Here is a 20,765-nt window from a genome sequence, read left to right on the forward strand (position 1 = left end):
AACAAGAATATAGGAGGAGAATTATTAATTTATTTAAATTTAAATTTAAATTCTAAATAATTTTAAAATTTTCTCAATCAATCAGAATAGGTTTGCAAAACTCTTTTTTATTATAAGTATAATAGATTAGTGAATTTGATATAAATGGGTAATGGAATAATTGTTTGTGGGTTAAAATAAGTTGAAGAAAGAAAGGCAATCAATTTGTTGTGGTTAAAGGTTTTTTTTTTTTTCCAAAGAAACCCACTTATATTTAATAGGCAATAAGTGTTGAATATAAGAAGGAACATAAGAAAACTAAATAGAGGGATCATGCTAAGAATTTGTTGCCCTCGCTAGGGAGTGGGCTAACAAATTCATTGATATACGCACAGAGCGGAAGGACATTGTCCCAAAGTGCCTAGCAAGAGATCGGCAACTTGAGATAATGCAACATGCATATGAAATGTCAAGAACTGGCTTATTAAGAAGCTAACAAACATTGGGACAATCCATTTACACACTAGCATGCCACAAACCAACTTCAATCAATCAAGAAAGTGGTTCTTTTACGGCTAAGGCTTTAGCTGTGTGAGGATCACCAGGACAATGTAAAGCCCCTCCTTTTGTAGCAACAAACTCCATAATGATCCCAAAATACGCTTCTCCACTATTAGGGTAAACACTTGCATCAACTTGGCATATCACGCTATCATCATGCACGAGTTGCAAAAACTCAGAATTTCAGCCATTAACAAGATAAGATCCTAGAGCCTGTATTTCAGTGATGTTCAATCGCTTGGCATTCCAAACTAGATCATTACGAGCGTTATTCCTGTTGGTCAAATTGGTTAAGATTTTTAAATTTGAGGGACTTAATTGGTCAAAAAAATAGTCAATGACTAAATTAGTAATTTCGTTATAGTCAAGGGATCATTTCAGTAATAAACTCAATTTAAAAATAAGTAAAAAATACCAAAGAAAATAAATAAAGAAAGAGTTGATTTGACCAATGAATAGTAAGTATAACCAATAAAATGGGACAAATGGAATAATATATATATAGCAAGGCAGGGTGATAATGATATTTTTTTATCATTTGGGATTCCCTGAATTCTTGTCTTTTATTCTTAGCATCTTCTGTAACCCCTCGTCTATTTCGATAAGTTTGAGGTTCAGAAAATATGTCTTTAAGCTATGACATTCATAAGATAAGTGACCGATGCTTCAAAATAATTTTTTTTAAGGAAGTATAGTTGTTATTAAGTTGCGATCGTTCGTGCCGGTCACGAACCGTAAAATTTTAGGAGCTGGTATTCGGACCCGATTATCCTAGGAAATGGATTATTAGACACCATATTATTATTCTTGAACTTCCTATTCAATTAAATCAGCCCATAGCACCGAAAATTTATTTTGATCGTACATCGCTAAAATTTCGCGGTGTACCGAACCTAGCCCAATTTTGAGGGTTAGTCTGGAATAAATTTTTGGTTTCGAGAATTATTCTATCCAGATTATTTTCTACCGCAACTTTATCTGTTTGGACCCCAACTGATAAGTTTGAAAATACTTCATTATTTTATTCTATTTTTTTTTCCCCATAAAAACATCTTACCTCAAAAGGAAGAATACCCAAAGCCAATTTATTCCATTTGTTCTTCTTCTTCTTCCTTGGCTGAATTTCAAAAGAGAGAAAGAGAGGTGACTTCCACCATTTTCCTCCATTAAAACCATAGCCAAGCTTGTACACAACTCTCCAATTTGTTCGGTAAGATTTCAATATTATTCGGTTAAAAAGTCTTGATTTCTTCCCTAGAACTTGATTGTAGGTAAAGATTTCTTAAATATGTTGTTATGGTGGTGTATTCTACCTAGGGTTTTTTCGGTGAAACTTGGGGATAAAGGTTCAAGACTACTTTTACGGTGATATTACACACTTGTGAGGTAAGGAATTCCCTTAAGTTGGAATTAGTCACTTGAATTTGGATAATTGATTTTAGTTGAAATATGGTTTTTGGAGCTTTGGGAATATTTTCGTATACAAGTTCATAGCTTGGATATGCTTGTATATGTTGTATTTATGTCTATATAAGCTTATACTTGTGGAAATAGAGAAAGGAAATCAGGACAGATTTCTGTCAGTAACTTCCGTGAATTTCTGGGAAAAATCGGTAAATTATTTTGGTCCAATTTTTTTTATACATGTAGTTCTATAAGTGTAGAAGCCGCATATAAACTTTCATAATTTTTGGAGTAGTATAAGTATGGTTTTCGGAATTTTTCCCCAAAACTGGTCCAGAGAAGGAAAAATGCTGGACAGCACACCGCCAAGGGCAAAAATGGAATTTTCTGTGTACATTCGTGAACCTAGGTGACCAAAACTTTTTATGAACATCAAGTACTATGAGTTAGGGTTCTACCATAAAAATTTCAAGTGAAAAAGAGTTCGGGAACTATTTTTACCGGCTCAATCTTTCGGACTGCGCAAAACTGTAATTTCTGGACAGAAACTGTCAAAATCAATTTTGACAAAAATATTTTTTTGTAACAAAACTAGTGACGAAATTTTGGGATGTCACAACCATATTTGGATGAAATAAATTATTTTGAAAATACTATTTGATTCCAGGAAAGAAAAAGAAAAATGTTTTCAAACCCTTAGTTTCTGGAATAAGGTGGGGACCTTCGAGAAGGCTTAAATTAGTTTCTGGAATAAGGTGGGGACCTTCGAGAAGGCTTAAACGCCACGGCCCGGGGTTGGAATAAGGTTGGACCTATGGGAGGGCTGGAGTGCCATAGCCCTAGGTTGGGATAAGGAGACCGACGGGAAGGCAGGGAAATGCCACTGCCCAAGGTTTGAGAAGGAGAATTGAGAAATATTCAAAGTGCTTACTCAGGGGAAACTAAGTGGAAAATTTTTGAGTATGAAAATTATTGTTATTCTGGGCTGCGGTTCAGATTATTATAGAGCTGCGGTTCTATATGCAGTATGAAAATTATTGTTACTCTGAGCTGCGGTTCAGATTATTATAAATATTAGAGCTGCGGTTCTATTTGCAAATGATGAAATTCCTGGAAATGTGAAATTTTGCAAACTTGTCTGAAAAGGGCATGAAAATTATTTTGAGTGGCAAGTTATGACTTCATTCTTATTTGAGAAAAGTTTTATATGATTTAACGTTTATACGCTATTATACTATCTATAAATCGTTCGTTACAGGCAGATTTTCAAATCACGGTAAAACTTTATAAAGCTTTTAGATTATCTATGTTTTCAAACCTTTGTCTACTTTTAAGTGACAAATGGATTTCCTTACTTAGCCGTCGTGCTAACTGCACTTCAATGTGTTTCTTATCAGTTGCAGTTTAGTGTGGGACCTTGTAGCCGATGAGCTCGGGATAGAAGGGAAGTACAGGTTGAGGTCTACTCTTTGATGTAGACAGGGATTGTTATTAATGTTGTAAGTTTAGCCTGTGCACTTAGAGTGGAGTTTGTCAAAGAGGTGATAGAATTCACTCTAGGTGTGGCGGTAGCACCCGGTTTTCTGTTGATATGATGTAAGCTTCCGCAATGTATTATTAGGGATTTCGTAATAAATCCAAGATGTGAAAATTGGGGTGTTACATCTTCTATTCTCTTGTATATTTCATATTTCAACATTGTTTGTCCTGCAAAGTTCATCGATTAAGAGTTAACGGCCAACGAGCATAATCAACTACAACAATATGGAAGAATTGGGTTCCTAAAAAATATGGTTTCAGAGAGTATAATCTTGCACTCCGATCCTCAGCAAGCAAGCATGGAGACTTGTTTATTAGCACCTGTCCTCAGCTTTCTTGTGGCCAGAATACATTATAATGCTAAAGTTATTCTAATGCTAAAGTTATATATATAAGGAAGGGTTCAAGTGTGGGGAAGGGTTCCCATGCGGTTGTGCGGTTACGCACCTTAAGCATACAAATCACGCACCTCAAGAAGGAAAATAACGTACCTTAAAGAAAACTGCGCACCTTAAGCATTACAATGGCACACCTTAAGTACACAAACCACGCACCTAAGGTTTTAAAATGACGCACCTTAAATTTCAACAACTCAAGCACCTTAAGCATACAAATTACACACCTTAAGAAGGAAAACAACATGTGTGTGTGTGTATATATATATATATATATATATATATATATATATATATATATNTATATATATATATATATATATATATATATATATATATATATATGTATGTATGTATGTATGTATGTATGTATGTATATATAAATTCCAAAAACTTCCTTCCTAGAGCTCTTTTGTTTGGAAAAGCATCATATCCTTGAGGCAAAGAAGTGATTAAAAGTAGGTGTAGGTGGAGATTGAGTCTGTCAATATCTGGCCGGCCCGGCCTGGTTGATTCGTGGCTACTGGATCCCCAAACTCCATCCTATATTCATATAGAAATGATTAACCACCGTACCGGTACCACCTTCAACATGCCAAAGTGAGTTAGTTCCTTGCGTTCTGTCCTGTCAATGAGCCTAGCTAAGTGATCGAGAGTGAGATTAATTAATTATTCTTAATGGTATTTCTGAAGACAAATTCATTTGGTCTAAGGAGCTAGGACAGTGGCCAATTTTCTATGAAGAGTTGTTATAAAAGTTTACATATATAAAATGCTAACATGGAGGCTGTGCTTAGGGGTGTGCAATACCCACCCGCAATACCCGACCGACCCGAGATCCGAAAGTGAGTACGAAACGGGTGTCACTACCCGATTCCATCAACCGACCCCATTATTGGCTTGAATGCGGGTGTAGGTTATCGGGAAGGGTTGAGAAATATCCTCCCCGAACCGCCCGAATACCCGATTACATATATACACATATTATATAGATATATATACGACGTCGTATGATGTGTAATATATATATACTCCTTTGTTTAGAGGGTGCCAACCCTAGATCATTTGTGCTCTTTCTGCGCAGTCGCGACTCGCGACCTCTCCTCTCTGGCTCTTTATTCTCTTCTCTGAGAGTCTGAGTTCTCTCAATTCTCACTTCTCAGTCTCGGTCTCTCTCGAGTCTTTAGTCTTCTACTAGACTACTACCCTACTCGCGACCACTCCTCTCTGGCTCTTTGTTCTCTCAACTTTCCAGTGGAACTGTGGAAGCCCTTAACGCCGTTGCAACTGTCGACTTGTCGCCGGTGGAAGCCCTAAAACTCCGGTGAGGCTTTTATCTAAAAAAAAATAGAGAGTAGACTCATTAGAGACTGAGTCTTTGACTCTTTGAGCCGTTTAAGGTATGCCGGAACCCTAGTTCATAGATTTTTATTGTTATTGTATATTTGTATTACTGGTGTTGTGGATTTGTGTTTGATATGTGAATATGTGATTCTGTAGTTCTGTAGCTATGCCTTTGATCTGTTATTCTGTTATGATATATTGATTACATTAAAAATAGGGTTTGCCCTAATTCAATGTAAGTGTGGAACTGTGGAAGCCCTTAATTATTGCTATGCTTTGATCCGCTATTCTGTTATGATATACTGATTACATTGAAATTAGGGTTTGCCCTAATTCAATTTAAGTGTGGAACTATGGAAGCCCTTAATTATTGCTATGCTTTGATTTGCTATTCTGTTATGATATACTGATTACATTGAAATTAGGGTTTGCCCTAATTCAATTTAAGTGTGGAAGCCCTATTGGCCCCTAAATGATGAACTTTCTAACTTTGTAAGTTCTGAAATAAAAAATAAGTTTATGGAATTTATGGACCCTTAAATCAGTTAAATGTGTACCTCAGTATCTGTGTTTGTGTACCTTAGTATTTGTGTTTGACTGTATGAGTCTAGCTGTATAACTATATAAGTGTATAACCACACTATACTGACTTGATCTTTTTTTCCCTATTGATTTCTAATACACATCTCATCTGTAAAGATGGAGAGTATTAGTTTGTCTGGGCAACCTCCTCCTATACTATCTAGTGAGGAACTTACTGGGGTGGAAGCAGAAGTTGTGGAGAGAAATCAATCTCAGCAGCAACATGTGCCTCCTCCTCAATCTGTTCCTTAAAAAAAAAAAGAAAGGAGGTTGAAACTAGATCCCGGTATGGGATCATTTTGAGAAGGTCAAAGACAGTAGTGGTATGGTTATGCAAGCAAGGTGTATTTATTGTGCAAAATTGTATGGTGGTCAGTCAATAAAGCATGTCACATCTTCCTTAAGGCATCATATGCTTAACTGCCTAAAGAATCCTCACTCCAAAGATGTTAGACAATCTCTGCTTTCATTGCAGCCTGTGGTTAGTTCTAGTCCAGAGAGTGGGGTTAATGTGGGGGTCTTAACTACTTGGGTGTTCAATCAAGATGCAATTAGGAGGGCCCTAGCAGAAATGATACTCATTGATGAGCTTCCTTTCAGATTTGTAGAGGGGCAGGGGTTTAGAAAATTTATTCTTGTTGCATGTCCTAGATTTAAGATCACATCTAGATGGACTATAAGTAGGGATATTTATCATATTTTTTCTGATGAGAGGGTAAATCTGAAGAAACTGTTTAGGACTTCCTGCCAAAGAGTTAGTATCACAAGTGATACTTGGACTTCTGTCCAAAGGATAAACTATATGTGCATCACTGCACATTTTATAGATAACTAATGGAAGCTACACAAAAAGATTATATCATTTGTCCCTGTCACCTCACATAGGGGGGAATACATTGCCAAAGCCTTAGAAACCTGTCTTCTAGAGTGGGGGCTAAAAAATATATTCACTGTGACTGTTGACAGTGCCTCTAGTAATGACACTGCTATGGGTTTCTTCAAAAAGAAGTTGCTGTCTTGGGGGGTTTCTTCTGTGAAATGCAATTATGTCCACATGAGATGCATTGCACATGTCTTAAATTTGATTGTCCAGGATGGGTTAAAGGATGTAGACAGTTCTGTAAAGAAGGTGAGGGATGCAGTTAGATATGTGAGAAATTCTCCTGCTAAGCTAAAAAAATTCAGGGACCTTGCTAATTTAATAGGGTTGGAAGCCAAGTCTAGTTTGACTCTTGATGTACCAACTAGATGGAACTCAACCTATTTGATGCTTAAGAATGCAGTCACATATCAAAAGGTATTTGAGGCCGATGAAGAAAATGATAGTTCATTCTCCTCTGATTTAGGTGAATCTGTCCCAGATTTTATGGATTGGTATTCTGTTGAGCATATGGTCAAGTTGCTTAAATGTTTTTATGAAATGACCCTAAGGATTTCTAAGTTGCTTAAATGTTTTTATGAAATGACCCTAAGGATTTCTGGTTCTCTGTATGTGACTGCCAATATGACCCTAAGGATTTCTGGTTCTCTGTATGTGACTGCCAATAATTTCTTAAGGATTTCTGGTTCTCTGTATGTGACTGCCAATAATTTCTTCTCTGAAATTTCTGACTTGTCTTGCATGCTGTCTGAAATGGTGGAAGCTGAATCAGCCTCTGTTAATCTGATGGGTACAAATATGAAAATGAAGTTTGAGAAATATTGGGGTGATCCTGATAAAATGAATGCCATCATTTTTTATGCAAATATATTGGATCCAAGGGATAAAATTGCATACATGCCATACCAATTCACACAACTGTAGGGTGATGGTAAGGGAAAATCTTGTTTCAAAAATGTTTTAACTGGTCTGAAGAATTTGTTTGATGACTATGTGCATGGTTCATCTATTTCTGCTACTGCTGTCACTCCTGTCAGTGTTGATTCTGCTACTGCTGTCACTGGTACATCCCAGTCCCACTCTCAATCTGTCACCATTGGTAGACCACAGTCTAAACTGAAATCTCAGTTAAAAAAGCAAAGAGCAGAGAGTGGTGAGTTGGGAGGCAAAAAAACTGAGCTGGAAATCTATTTAAGTGAGGAAATTGTGGAGGATGAAAATCCTGATTTTGACATTTTAAATTGGTGGAAGATCAATACTAGTAGGTTTCCTATCCTCTCCCAATTGGCTAGGGATGTTCTTGCTGTTCCCATTTCAATTGTAGCCTCTGAATCTGCGTTTAGCACTAGTGGGAGAGTGCTAGATGCATTTAGGAGTTCATTAACTCCTAGGATAGTGGAAGCACTTGTGTGTGCCCAAGATTGGATGAGGTTGCCAAATCAACTCATCTCAGTAGAAGAAAATCTGGATGAGGTGGAGAGATTAGAAACAGGTAACTACTAACTACTAAACTACTAGTTAACTTCATTTTCATTAGATAATTTTTTAAATCTGATTGTCTCATTTTTTGTTTGCAGAACTGGTGAGTGGTAGTGGAGCTGGGAGCAGTGAAGTTGGTTTATCACTTCCCACAATTGCTATAACTAGCCTACTCCTCTTAAGCCTTAACTTATTCATTTATTCTTGTCTTTTTTGTTCAATTGACTTGGTTTAAACTGTAAGGTGTTGGAAACTTGGACAGTTGCCAATTGGCAAAATGGCAAGTGGCTGGGCAACTATTATTTGTTGCTGCCATTTTGCAATTTGCCAGTTGGACTGTTGGAACTTGGAACTATGAGGCAAGAACAAATGGGCCAAATTTGCAACAGGTTTGAATGTTAGGACTTAGGAGTCCTAAGTTGATGGTATCATGGTAATAATGTATCTCTCACTCTCTTGTCTCTGCTGCCTCTCTGAATTTATGTTTATCTCTCTACTTCTATCATTGGCAATGATGATGCTTCCACCAATAGTCTGAAAAAAAGGCTATGGGTTGGTATGTTGCACTGAGTAGTGGNTTTATGAAATGACCCTAAGGATTTCTGGTTCTCTGTATGTGACTGCCAATAATTTCTTCTCTGAAATTTCTGACTTGTCTTGCATGCTGTCTGAAATGGTGGAAGCTGAATCAGCCTCTGTTAATCTGATGGGTACAAATATGAAAATGAAGTTTGAGAAATATTGGGGTGATCCTGATAAAATGAATGCCATCATTTTTTATGCAAATATATTGGATCCAAGGGATAAAATTGCATACATGCCATACCAATTCACACAACTGTAGGGTGATGGTAAGGGAAAATCTTGTTTCAAAAATGTTTTAACTGGTCTGAAGAATTTGTTTGATGACTATGTGCATGGTTCATCTATTTCTGCTACTGCTGTCACTCCTGTCAGTGTTGATTCTGCTACTGCTGTCACTGGTACATCCCAGTCCCACTCTCAATCTGTCACCATTGGTAGACCACAGTCTAAACTGAAATCTCAGTTAAAAAAGCAAAGAGCAGAGAGTGGTGAGTTGGGAGGCAAAAAAACTGAGCTGGAAATCTATTTAAGTGAGGAAATTGTGGAGGATGAAAATCCTGATTTTGACATTTTAAATTGGTGGAAGATCAATACTAGTAGGTTTCCTATCCTCTCCCAATTGGCTAGGGATGTTCTTGCTGTTCCCATTTCAATTGTAGCCTCTGAATCTGCGTTTAGCACTAGTGGGAGAGTGCTAGATGCATTTAGGAGTTCATTAACTCCTAGGATAGTGGAAGCACTTGTGTGTGCCCAAGATTGGATGAGGTTGCCAAATCAACTCATCTCAGTAGAAGAAAATCTGGATGAGGTGGAGAGATTAGAAACAGGTAACTACTAACTACTAAACTACTAGTTAACTTCATTTTCATTAGATAATTTTTTAAATCTGATTGTCTCATTTTTTGTTTGCAGAACTGGTGAGTGGTAGTGGAGCTGGGAGCAGTGAAGTTGGTTTATCACTTCCCACAATTGCTATAACTAGCCTACTCCTCTTAAGCCTTAACTTATTCATTTATTCTTGTCTTTTTTGTTCAATTGACTTGGTTTAAACTGTAAGGTGTTGGAAACTTGGACAGTTGCCAATTGGCAAAATGGCAAGTGGCTGGGCAACTATTATTTGTTGCTGCCATTTTGCAATTTGCCAGTTGGACTGTTGGAACTTGGAACTATGAGGCAAGAACAAATGGGCCAAATTTGCAACAGGTTTGAATGTTAGGACTTAGGAGTCCTAAGTTGATGGTATCATGGTAATAATGTATCTCTCACTCTCTTGTCTCTGCTGCCTCTCTGAATTTATGTTTATCTCTCTACTTCTATCATTGGCAATGATGATGCTTCCACCAATAGTCTGAAAAAAAGGCTATGGGTTGGTATGTTGCACTGAGTAGTGGGTATAACTCAACTACTCAAGTAGCAATTTGCCCCCATTCCTTGTTTTGACATTAAAGCTAAAGCATGCTGAGTCATTCCTTGTGTTTAAACAGTGTACTTTTCAATTTTCATTATGATTTATTATTTGTGAGTTGTGACTTGTGACTGATTTGTTTAAGTTACAACTTTTCATTAGGAGGGAGATGAGGAATAACAAATTCACTATGTGTAGTTGTACATTTCTACTTCAGTTTTTGGGTTTTTGTCGGTTCACCTTCACAGAATATCAGCTACACTTAGTTCAGTACTTCAGTTAGTTGGTTACTTGATGCCCCTAGAGGCAAAGATTGGACAATTTGGTGACTAGAGTCACTTATTATGTAATTTTGTAGTTTGTTACTTCTGCAAAATATGTAATTATGTAGTTTAGTTAGTTAATTTGCCACTTAATTTTGTATATTTGCAGTTGTAATTAGTTAATTTGCCACTTAATTTTGTATATTTGCAGTTGTAACTTGTAAAATTGCCACTTAATTTTGTATATTTGCAGTTGTAACTTGTAAAATGGCCACTTAATTTTGTATATTTGCAGTTGTAACTTGTAAAATGGCCATATGGTTTAACTAGGTTGCAGTTGTAACTTGTAAAATGGCCATATGGTTTAACTAGGTCACTTATTTTAGTTATTTACTAAGTTATTTTGTCCTTAAAGTCTTAAACTTGTAAAATGTACTTTTGTAATTTATTATATTTGATGAAAATCAGTGTTATTTTTGTATTTCCGAAATTATTACGAAAACCGCAATAACCGACCGAAACCGAACTTTAAAAAACCGAGTGGTTTTCGATAATTATATGGCGGTTAGGGTACTAAAATAGTTAACCGTTAACCGAATGGTTTCCATCTTTGTATAACCGAACCGCCCATACCCGACCGATGCACAGCCCTAGCTGTGCTGTCTGGGCCAGAATATAATGTGGAAATTGAAATTCCCCCCTAAGATAAAGACAAGACCTTCTATCTTTTGGCAGACTCCCCATCGCGGATCAACTTATCTTCAAGTGTGTCCCATCTTCTCCTCTCCTACTTGCCAATACTGTCACACAAACAATCAGCAGGCCCTGCTTCGCTTTGATCACCTGTTTGTGGATTGTGAGTTATATATAAGCCAAAAACATATATATGGAATAGAGTTGTGGAAAATATACAATTTGAACTTTACTAAGATGAATTCAATCAAGTCTAATCTAACACAAACCAAGTAATTTCCAAAATCCAAATGCTGAGGGTTACCTATTCACAAGTTTTCTTGTAGCCTCCACAGAATGAGCTTGGAGAAGCACCAAGTTCAGTCTTGATCAGTTCAACCTTGATGTCCTTGAAGCATGGCTCTTCCTTGGCATTCAATAATATAGTTAGAGGCCTCCAATTTTTTTGATATGTAAAACTAGTCAGAGAAGTTAGTATAACCCTTTTTTTGTATTGTAGTTAGTTGCATGAATATCCAAACTTGTGATCAGTTTATCAGCCCTGACTTAAAGATTCAACTAAAATAAAGATTATAATTTCATAAAGAACAAGGACATTGAGTATTCTGCACCCCAGAAAAATGGGCATACTAACCCTGTTAACAATGAAAACAAAACAAAAATACTAGGCAAGTCAAGCAAGTGAATTGCGAAGGAGGTGGCCGTAGGGAACCCTTGAAATTTCCAACTTTCACCCTTCAACATTTTTGTTCTTTTTAGATGACTTTGAGTTTTCGTCTTTCCTTTTTCTTTTCTTTTCTTTTTTCTTCTCTTCTCTGTCTTTTCTTCTCATTTTTGTCTCTAGATTTTGAGGGTTCATCATACTCACTTCCTCTGTTAGGAGTCTAGTAGATGTAGTTGGTTAGGACTCGAGGCAAGGGAAACCGTGAGGACTCCCCTAGCTGACAAGCCGAACATAAACCCGAACTAATACTAGAATTAAGTAAACAGGACTTCAATATTTGACGCAAGACACGACCATGTGGATAACCCAACCTATTATGCCAAAGCGAAGAAGAAGCACGAGCTGCAACCAACGCAACAAGACTCAACTGTGAGACTGGCCATGAGTACAAACCGCCCGAACAAATAATTGTGGGAAGTCAGTTTGATAGATACGAAGTGGTGGGCGAATGAGAGAGTGGTGTGGGGTTGCACCGGGGCGGATATGGCAGCCTCGAAAACAGTCCGTTCGGAAGAGTCTCTAACAGAGCCGTCATTAGAGCCGATTTGCGCCATATCCTAACCTGACGATGATACCAGACTCCTAACATCCTCCTGCACTAGTACTATCAATCACATCGTTACCCTTTTCAGTTCTTCGTTTTTTATTTTTCCCTTTCAAACAATCATCATCCATTGAATGCTTAGCAAATCCTCCACTTTCAGATGGTTGCTTCTTGGCCGACTTCTTTGTTTTAGCCTTTGAACCCTGGTAAGACAAAAATGGGGTACTGGAAGTTCGGGAAGAAGCAAAACTACTCTCAATCTCTTTCCTCATTTCTTTCAACTTTTCTGGTTGTGATTTGTGTGTATATGCAAGAAAGCTATCTTTTCTTGATTTGGTACCAGTAGCTCCAAATTCAGCATAAAATTCCTATATAGCAGATTGTTGAGAAGCTTGTCTTGATTTCCATATATCCGGTTGTTTTGCATCTCTATGATAACAAACAAATATAAGAAATGTAAAAAGAAGAAAATCTAAGTGAAATCTAATGGTTAATAAGTTTCAAAGAAATCATTTAGTCAACTTTATTCTGTGCATGCTTGAGATTGGAACGCTTCGGCAAAAAATATTTCCAATTCATCATAATTTTGCTTTACTTTATTGGGCCCATGATCTTGGGTTTGATTTGTGCAACTGCTATTAAAATTAACTATTCCAGAAAAATTACATTGCAAATGATCAGTTGGGGAGAAAAATGATGACTTACCCATCAATGTCAAATCTCCTAAGTAGGTAAGGTCCCTACTTTGAAAGTAATGTAATAAAACCTGCCTCCCCCCTAAAGGACCAAGAAAAACACTGAAATTGAAAATAAAAACCAAGAAAAGAAAATGACACACATACACTGGGGAATCTAAAAATTGACTACAGGATCAAAGAGCCAACAACATGGATCCTGGTGCCATTTGGCCAACTCCAGTTAGATTTGTCTTCAGATCTAAAATAGTTGTCAAGAAACAGTATGCGTGGAATAATGCACTTGAGAGGCTCATTTTCTACACAAACAACAGAAGCAAGTGCCTGACAACACTGTAACATTAACCAAAAATAGAGAAAAAGGTTTGGTCAGATCATTTAATTTTATTAGGGCTGATTATTCCACCCTCCAAATTCCATAAGTTACAAAATTTTAAAGAAAAATGAGAAAAATTTAAAGGCAACATGTTTGACCACAAATTACAAACCTCTTTTTCACGATGATGGAGCTTTTGAGTTGCAGCAACAAGATAAGCAACCACTCCAGAGCGGCCCATTTCAAGTAGGTCCTCTAATTTAGTTCCAAGCTCCCCCCAAATCAAGTCAATCTAGTAGCAAAGGGAAGGGAGATTTACAAGAGTAAGTATGAGCAATTCATTGAAAAAAAAAACTTTAAAATCATTAAACATTCTTTTGTGCTTCTGAAACCTAAATGTAATGCCTGCAGAAGGTCTACGCAACAAAATATAAACATGAGTGTGTATATGCAGAAAGAGATGGAGTGGTGTGCAATTATCATTCTTTTTGCTACGTATCTCAAAGAAGAAGAGATTAATGTTTTCAATACAGCAATAAATCATGGGAATTACATGCTCTGAGCATTTAGCATGAGAAGTTAAAGCCTACACAACAAAGTCCCCACAATGATGAGATGACATCTGAAACAATGAGTTCTTAAAGGCTCTCTGTAATAACTCCTTGTATATGGTTTCAGGAGCAACTTCGATGATAACCTGTAAAATGGGCATAGAGCTTAAATTAAATTCAAAGAGATTACCATTCTAGTGGAAACTAATGGAGGAAAAATTTTAATAGCTATCCTCTGTAAATGTGTTATAACTTAATAAACTTATGGAAGTACAGGTGTAGTATTAAGCATGTAAAAGGAGTAGGACGATAATGTAATACATAGAGGAGCAAAGTAGATGTCTAGATAATATTTTGGGTAGTTAGTGGTTGATTTATTCCTGTGAAGTTTCATTTAGTCTCAATCATAATGACAGAAATTTGTTCTCAAGATCTCTCAGGACCAAAAAAGAAAAGCAATAGGAAAACTTGAGATAATAAGATACAAATAAATTAACCAGAGTTCGACCCTAAAATTTATACCTCAAATAAATGACTGTATGCAGGTTCTTCCACCTGCTTTAGAATTTCTTGTAATCTAGGTCTTCCTATGAAGTACCCATCCATTTCCATTTTGCAGCCAAGAAGAATTTGGATTATATGCAGCAGCTCTGGTTCATTTCCAACCAATAATTTCAATACTGTCTGCCATTTAGTAAGTAGGATGCATCAATGGGTATTATCAGTGTCAATAGCATAAGGAATTAATTAATTAAAGCTAAAAATATCTTGACCAAATAAACAGCAAGCCAAAATTCATAGTATATTTAAAACATGCCTGCAGAACCAAACTGCAATACTGATCCATCAAAAGATTAGAAAGGTCTTCTCTTGTGGTATTTAACATCTCTAAGACAAGGTATTTGAGCAAATCTAGGAAACTCTGGTTAGAATATGACAACTTGTTGCCTTCTGATCGAGGAGCCTTAAAATTCATCCGTTCTGCTAGTACAACTGCCGACTTTGTGCTATGGAATTGTTCTAAGGGCACCCCATTCAGTAGACAAAGAAGACTCCGAAGCACATGTGATCCATAACAGTTGCACATTATATCAACAGGATTGACAATAATTTCCTGATGTAAAAAGGTGGCAAAAAATAAGTATTCTTGCACAAATTGGTGCTTTTTCTATTATCCCAGAATGGTTGACCAATCTTAAACCATAGTAAATAATCACAACAAAGATGTTTTCATACAGAATAGCGAGAAAACTACAAAGAAATTAACTGTAACATAAGTTCTCCATTTCGCACCTCACATATTTTCCTCAAAGTCTCTTCGATAAGAGATAGTTGCTCACAATCCTGAAGGTGCACAGCCAAAGATTTCAAAGCTGTTTCAGCAACATGAGACCCAGATCTGTCTGTTGCAATATGGGAGAAATTCTTTGCACAGCTATGAAGAAAACCACAAAGGTGATCTAGAGAACAGCCCTCTAGAAGAATTTGCAATGTATGGCTTATTACATAATCAGTTGCAAGTTCTACTTCTTTCCCTCTTGTTTCTTCTAATGCATTGCCGCATATAACCGACCGCTCTTCTAAGTCAATCTCCTTGCCTTCTATGACATTTGTAATCTCTGCAAAGTACTTTTCAGTTTCTGGATCAATCTGATTCCTAAAGGAAGATTTCAGTACAACAGTGAGTGAGCTAATGTTGTCAATGTACTAAAATGCCTAAAATGCCCTTATGTTACATTGCCTAAAATGTCCTTATGTTGTAGTATATTTTGTAGTAATAATAATAATAATAATAATAATAATAATAAGTATAATAATAATAATAATTCCTTCAAAAATAATAATAATAATAATAAGTATAATAATAATAATAATTCCTTCAAAAATAATAATAATAATAATAAGTATAATAATAATAAAAATAATTCCTTCAAAATAATAATAATAATAATAATAATAAGTATAATAATAATAATGATTCTTTAAAAAAAAAAAATAATATTTTTAAATTAAAAAAAAAAAAAAAAGACAAAGGGTATGGGAGGAGTGACAAAATTGTCTTTACACCAACACAATTGCTCATCTTCTCCACCGAATTGCAATTCATGGGGTATCGTCATTTGGAGGGAATTGCAATTCCCTCCCACGAAACAGTGTAGTTTGGGATCACTAATTGCAATTCAATGAATTGCAATTCATCCCAAACTATACTCAACCAAACAGGCCATTTGAGCTTTTAAATTGCCATCAGCAGTTTTTCCAACAGATAGATATTCAGCCGAATTATCAGCAGGAAATCCAGAATGCTTCTTCCCATCCTTCCTACCCATATTTCTCTTCTTTTTATACTGATTAAAAGAAATTTCGTCAAACCTTCCTCAGTTAAATTATGTGCTTTATTGTTTCTCAACAGTAAAGCTCTCTGGCCTATAGAAACCATACACTTTTACAAAGAAAAGCATGCTCACTCTAAATCTAAGATTCTACTATATAATTTCACCCAAAATAAAAGAAAGAAAATGATTTAATTACTACAAACTACCACACAATTTAAAAGTACGATTTTTAGCAACCAAAACATAAGAAAAGCAGGAAACAAAACAGTAACAACAGTATAAAATGTCATCAAATACCAGTTTTCTTCTTTTCCATAATGCAACCCACAATTGAAAATTTATTTAAATTCTAAGAGCAGAGTTCTAAAAGAATCCGGCAATTCCCAATTCCTACTACTGTAACAAATCACTACATTTTAATTTCTCTAAGAAAACCCACTACTCTCCCATTAATCATAACACAAAAACATTAGCATGAAAAAAAAAGGAAATAAGGAATCATTCAGAGCTTGGTTTAGTTAGCTATTAGGCTAAGCCAGCTAATTATTTGTTGCAAAGCAACAGTGCAATCAATTTCTCCGAGTATTGGGGGATTAGGCTTGTAATCCTAAGAATGGATTACAATTTCCAAACAGAGATTATTGGGTGGTTGAAGTACGTGCAGGCGAAGCTTCAAACGGTCTTTAAAAACTTGTCATACAATCACACACTCAAAATCTCCATGATTTTCTCTGCTTATTTAGTTAATACAAACTTAAGATTTCTAACCTCTTCAAGCAAGTTCAGCTGCCACTAATTAAAGACTCGAACTATTCAATTTTATTTTTTTTGGTGTAACCCAAGGTCTCCACCGTCGAACACAATGGCTAAGCCTAGGCACCTCAATTGGGTGGGACAGCTGGCCTGGAGATTTAAGGTTGCTCCATACCCAAACTCGAACTATTCAATGACGAAACATGAAATCAATTCCATGAACTGAAACACCCCAAAGTCATCTCCAACAATCGAGAAAAGCCAAAAATTTAAGTTATTTTGCAGAACAGGAAAACGGGAAAAAATGTATGCATATACACAATTTGGTATGGAGCTGTTTAATTTCTACCAATTTTAGTCCCACGACTATTGTTTTAATACTAATTTTGATCCCATGACTACTATTTTAGTACCAAAATTCATCGTGTCGATCATCCATCCGTTTAAAACGTGCCGCAATCTAAAGTATTTAAAGGTATTTTCGTCATTTTCAATTCAATATCCCAATTTGAGCATGAATAAAGAGATTTAAAACCTAAAATCGATCATAATTCACCGTTATCCTTCTCAAATTAAAGTAAAATGAGGAGGAAAACTGCGAATTTTGATCGATCTTAGGACTTAAATCCATTTATTCATGCTCAAATTGGGATATTAAGTTGAAAATGATGAAAATACAATTAACAATTTTAGATTTTTTGCACGTTTTAAATGGATAGGAGACCGGCGCGATAAATTTTGGTCGTGGATGAAAATTGGTACTAAAACAATAGTCGTGAGGCCAAAATTGGTAGAAATTAAACATGTGGACCAAAATTATCATTTTACTAATAGTTGTGGGACCAAAATTTGTATTTGCTCATTTTTATGTGTAAAAGATTAGATACCTCCGAGGCTCCAAATAGAGACAGTTTCAAAGCTTCTTCTCCAAGATCTTGAGTCGTTCACAACAGCTTGAAACCGGTCAAGTTTTTGCGGGAACTTAGACAAGTAGGAGACGTTAGCGATAGAGCATTACAATTTACAGTATTGTGGTTTAGGGTTTTTCTTCCACTTCCTCCACGTAGTAATTTTTTTAATTTATTAAACATACAATACTATGACCTTTAAAAAAAATAGGTTTCCGGCTTAACCCCTTCCCAATTGAGTTAGGACTTAGGAGGTGGTTTGATACTTTTTATCAATTAAATTCATATGAAATGTTTCTAAGGAATACATTTGATGCTAAAGACTTTGTAGTCAAGTGGTATAGTTGTGACCTTCTTCCTAAGTGAAAGGTCACATGGGCTCTTTGTGCTTCAGTAGGTTATGTTTGGCTCGTTTAAACTTTCCCATAATTTTTTTCATAATCTCTAATACATCATTGCTATATACAAACATATATATGTATAAAAAAATCACTAAAACATTAACAACATGTTTGGTTCATGGAATAGGCAGTCCCGGAAATAGACATATTTCATTGTTTGTCTTGATCTTTTATTCACCGGAATAGCATTTCTGTGAATGAGTTATTCCCTTTGCAGAGGGAATAGTCACTCCTAGGTGGCTGTCCCCGATATTAGCTATTCCCACGCACTCAACAATAGCTTTTGTATTATAATACTAAAAATACATTTTTTGCACATGTTTTTATAAATAAGTAAATAAATAAATAAATAAATAAATAAATAAATATATATATATATATATATATATATATATATATATAATGTAATTAATTAAATAATATGGCTTTATATAATACATTATATTGATTGAAGTACATACATAAAGTCATTAATAATAATAATAATAATAATAATAATAATAATAATTATTATTATTATTATTATTATTATTATTATTAATAACAATAATAATAATAATTATTATTATTATTATTATTATTGTTATTAATAATAATAATAATAATATTATTATTATTATTATTATTATTATGCATACACACACATATCTTTGTTTATATCTGAACCGTCCTTAATTAATAACTCATTTTAATACAAATATGTTTAATAATAATATTAATTATTTTTATTATTATTGTTGTTGTTATTGTTATTTTCTCTCTCTCCCTCTCTCTCTCACACACACACACACATATATATAATATTCCGTGTGAAGGATATTTATGTCATTTGAATACTTATTCCGTTTTTATTCATTAAATAAATCAAACACCGTAATACAATTCTTGATGTCTATTCCTTATGTGAACCAAACAATGGAATATAATTAATATTCTATTCCTTATGTATTCCACTCCCTATGGAACAACATTTATATTTCTTCAACTCCAAAGCCAACCACTGCCGGAGTCCACAGTGTCACCGTCGATCTTATGCTTCTCGTTACTTGCACTTTTTACTTGCAAACCTGCACCAATTACTTGCACTTATAACACATTTTACTTGCACCAAAGTTTGAGTTATTTACGAAAATGCCACTGCATCATATTTTTCAAATTACATCTGATTCGTTGATTCTGGACATGCGGACGGTTGAATTATATAAAGTGATTACAAATATATATATATATATATATATATATATATATATATATATATATATATATATATATATATATATATATATATATATATATATATATATATATATATATATACATACATACTAGTTAGCACACGCGTGTTGTGCGATTAAACCAATGCCCAATGCGTATTTTTAAATTAGTGTTACTATTTACTTACTGTTTCATCCTTAATTACGATGAGCATATACTTTTTCTCAAGCGTTCCAATAGCGTTTTTTGGTTCGTTTTTTTTTAATGACATGAACTACTGTACAACTCCAGCCCACAGTTTCTGTGTCAATATCAATTAACTTTACTGCATTTGTCATTACTAATATCCTTGTGTCATAGAAAATATGTTCATAAAGGATGTGATGAAATAATATTATGGGAACCACAACATAAATTCAAAAACCATAGATTAGGGAGTTAGGAATAACTAAAATGTGTAGATTATAGAGGAATATAATGAAAACCACAACATTACATACAATGATACAAGTATAGATGAACAGATTATACAATAGATATATTTACATAACAATATTGAAGTTATGCTAATTAATGAGTATACCATCATTGATTTTTTTTTTAAAAAAAAAAACTGTAATCATTATGAGTACAAATACAAATAATAGAATTAGCATGATAATATTTTAACAACCATACCTATAGAATGTCAAGTAGATGGTGTGTTGCAGAATATGTTAGGTTTAGTTCTAGATGAATAACAGTGAAGATGGAAGAGTTTATATACTGTTGTTTTGGGTAGAATAATGGTTTAGTTAGGAATCTATACAAAATTGTATTATAGAATCTTATTAAGACTTCAATATTCTAATTTTAAGTTAAGAATCTATACAGAATTGTATTATAGAATATTGCCAATTTGTTTGAAAACTGCAATAAAGAAACAAATTGCCTAAAGAATTTAATGTTAAACTTTCGTTATATTTAACGGAAAAATTTGGTAAAATTATAAAAGATTAGGATATATTAGGAATTTAATTGGAGGTTGCACAATAAGAAGAACACAAAGTACAATATGTTATAGCAGACTATTACACCAACATTTTTTAGTTCCAGTTAAGGGTCTAACATTATTGGCTCTTATTATAAGGGTATATATATATAGTCAAATAAGCTATCAAACCATTACAATTCTTGTAATTAAACCATTACAATTCTTCTATTTTGTCCATGC

General features: G+C 34.7%; 1 pseudogene; it reads right to left on the bottom strand.

Moving 5' to 3' along the window:
* Nucleotides 1-11,655: 11,655 nt before the first annotated feature.
* On the bottom strand, nt 11,656-16,269 carry LOC116020584 (annotated as a pseudogene).
* Nucleotides 16,270-20,765: the final 4,496 nt, after the last annotated feature.

The sequence above is a fragment of the Ipomoea triloba genome, chromosome 5 (genome assembly GCF_003576645.1).
Source record: "Ipomoea triloba cultivar NCNSP0323 chromosome 5, ASM357664v1".
NCBI classification, from domain to species: Eukaryota; Viridiplantae; Streptophyta; class Magnoliopsida; order Solanales; family Convolvulaceae; genus Ipomoea; species Ipomoea triloba.